Source organism: Cynocephalus volans, chromosome X (assembly GCF_027409185.1).
Source record: "Cynocephalus volans isolate mCynVol1 chromosome X, mCynVol1.pri, whole genome shotgun sequence".
In the NCBI taxonomy this organism is placed as follows: domain Eukaryota; kingdom Metazoa; phylum Chordata; class Mammalia; order Dermoptera; family Cynocephalidae; genus Cynocephalus; species Cynocephalus volans.
In genome coordinates, this window is record NC_084478.1 from 89,194,433 (window position 1) to 89,197,645 (window position 3,213).

A 3,213-nucleotide genomic window follows, 5' to 3' on the forward strand; every position below is an offset into this window, starting at 1 on the left:
GAACTAATTTGTTATCACTTTCTTACTTCTAAAATGGGGGAACTTACTGTGGGGACCAGAACTTGACCTCTGCAGTTGAGCTAAATTGTTGCTTTGCTGCTGATTCCCTGGGGAAGGCTTTTTGTGCAGCTCAGGTTTTAGTGGTTGACTTTATAGGTACTTCCAGCTCTTGTGAGATCCAGTACACCTGGGTTGTGTAGAAACTCTGGTCTGGATCTGAGTCTTTTCAGGAAACTACATCCCCTGCAGTTCTGTATTCCAGGCCAGTCTCCACTGAGTGGTCCTGTGCTGACTGGGGGACAGAACAGCTATCCTTGCTGTAATGCAGTGTTCTCCTGGTGGGCCCATCTCCCCCACTACCCATGATCCAAGCACTTCCTATGGGGATGGCTGTGTGCTGGTCCCTTGTGATGATTAACCAGCCTCTGAGTAGCTCTGTTTTTTCAGTTGTTGTGGTTCCTTGCTCCTATGTGAGTACAAAGGAACTCTATTAGTAGTCTTGTGGGCCTGGGGGCCACCAAGGCCCTCTTCTCCTCTGCTGCCAACAAGCAACTTCATAGGAAGGGCACAGCTGTGGCTTTTGTCAGCTCCTGCTCTGTGTGCTCAACAGCTCCAGCCTTGAAGCAGCCAGGGATTGAGACACTTAAAGCAGTTCTTTCTTTCTCTAATCATGGCTTCACTCACCCTCATGTACTCCATGGGTCCTCCTCCTCTTCCCCTGTGCTCTAGCGGCCCCAGCTTGGCTGTCATTGCTATTTAATAGTTATAAATTGGTTGCTTGTGAGATAGAGTGATGTTGGTGTCCATCTATTTTTCCATCTTGTTTGGAAGCCCCCGCCCTTTATTTTTTTATTGCTCTTTTTTGTCATGTTTTGATTCCCTGGAACACCTGATAATAATTTAATCATTTCTCCTTTTTCCCTTCTAATATTGAATAATCATTCTTCTTTATTCTTTTATTGGTTAAAATTTAGTTCAAAATACTTAGTCTTATTTCTTTCTTGTTAAGTATAGAGAATATTTCTTTCCTCTACTTTGTAAGATAATGATATGAACATCCCTAACATTTCTTTCTACCTCTCCCATTTGACCTTTGAATTTTTCTCTTGCAGACTTATCATTCATGTTGCTTAACATTTAAAATATTTGCAACGAATCAAATTCCACACTCAGTAGACACAGGCTGATGGTTGAATTAAAAAGCTAGACCCAACTATATCCGACCTACAAGAAACTCACTTCACATGTAAAGACTCACACAGACTAACAATGAAGGGTGGTAAAAAGATACACCATGTGAATGAAAACCCAAAAGGAGCAGGAGTCAGATATAGGATTAAATAAACTTTAAACCAAAAGCCATAAAAAGAGACAAAGAAACCAATTTTATAGTGATAAAGGGATATGTATGGCAAAAAGACAAATCATAAATATATACGCACCCTACACTGGAGCATACATATATAGAAAGTAACCACAACTAGGCCTAAAATGAGAGTTAGGCCTTAATACGATAATAGTTGGGGACCTCAATACCACTCTCCAAACATTGGACAGATCATTTAGACAATAAAGCAGCAGAGAAAAACAGGATTTAGACTCCCCCTTTTCCCACTTCCAGCAACCACAATTCTGTTCAGTCCTTTTGAAAGTTCAACCTGTTATTGTGATTGTTGAATCTTTCTTCCATTCTTTTTTTATTTTTTTTTACTTTTTAGCTTCTACTTATAAGTGAAGATGTGTGGTATTTCTCTTTCTGTGCCTGGCTTATTTCACATAACATAATTTTGTCCAAGAATATCCATGTTCTTGCAAATGACAGAATTTTATTTGTTTTTATGGCTAAGTACTGTTCCATTAAGTATATATTCCACATTTTCTTTATGCAGTTATCTGATGATAAATATTTAGGTTGCTTCCAACTCTTGGCTATTGTAAATAGAGCTGCCATAAATATGGGGGTGCAGGCATCCCTTTGACACTATGATTTCCATTGGATTGCTGGATCGTATGGCAGTTCTATCGTAGTTTGAGGAACCTCCATACTGTTTCCCATAAAGGCTGCACCAAATTACAGTCCCACCAACAGTTTAGGAGGAGTCCCCTTTCTCCACATCCTCACCAGCATTTTTATTTTATTTTATTTTATATTGTCAATCTACAATGTGGTTGATTATTGCGACCCATTACCAAAACCTCCCCCCTTCCCCCTCTCCCCGCTTCCACCCAACAATCTCCTTTCTGTTTGCTTGTTGTATCAACTTCAAGGAATTGTAATTGTTGTGTCTTCTTCCCTCCCTCCCCAGATTGTTTGTGTATTTATTTATTTATTTTTAGCTCCCACAAATAAGTGAGAACATGTGATATTTCTCTTTCTGTGCCTGACTTGTTTCACTTAATATAATTCTCTCTATGTCCATCCATGTTGTTGCAAATGGCAGTATTTCATTCTTTTTTATAGAAGAGTAGTATTCCATTTTCTTTTTTCTTATAATAACCAGTCTAACTGGGGTGAGAAGATATCTCAATGTGTTTTTGATTGGCATTTTGTGTTGCTTAGTGATGTTGAACATTTTTTCATGTGTCTGTTCATCATTTGTATCTTTATTTGAAAAATGTCTGCTCACCTCCTTTGCCCATTTTTTAGTTGGATTATTTGTTTCTTTACTGTTAAGCTGTTTGTGTTCTTTATAAATTCCGGATATTAATCCCTTGTCAAATGTATGCTACAAATGTATGCTACTAAGCTGTTGTAACCAAGACAGCATGGTAATGGCATAAAAACAGACACTCGGACCAATGGAACAGAACAGAGAACCGAAATATTCTATTTGCAAATATTTTCTCCCATTCTGTGGATTGTCCCCTCACTCTGATGATTGTTTCTTTTGCTGTGCAGAAAGGTTTTAGCTTGATATAATCCCGTTTATTTATTTATTTATTTTGTTGCTTGTGCTTTGGGGTCTTATTCATAAAGTTTTGCTTTGTCCTACATCCTGAAGTGTTTCCCTTATGTTTTCTTTTAGTGGTTTTATCGTTTGGGGTCTTATAGTTAAGTGTTTAATCCATTTTGAGTTGATTTTGGTCTATGGTGAGAGGTACAGGTAAAGTTTTTCTTCTGCATACGGATGCCCAATTTTCTCCCCACCATTTGACGAAGAGGCAGTCTTTTCCCAAATGTATGTTCTTGGTGCCTTTGTCAAAGATCAGATG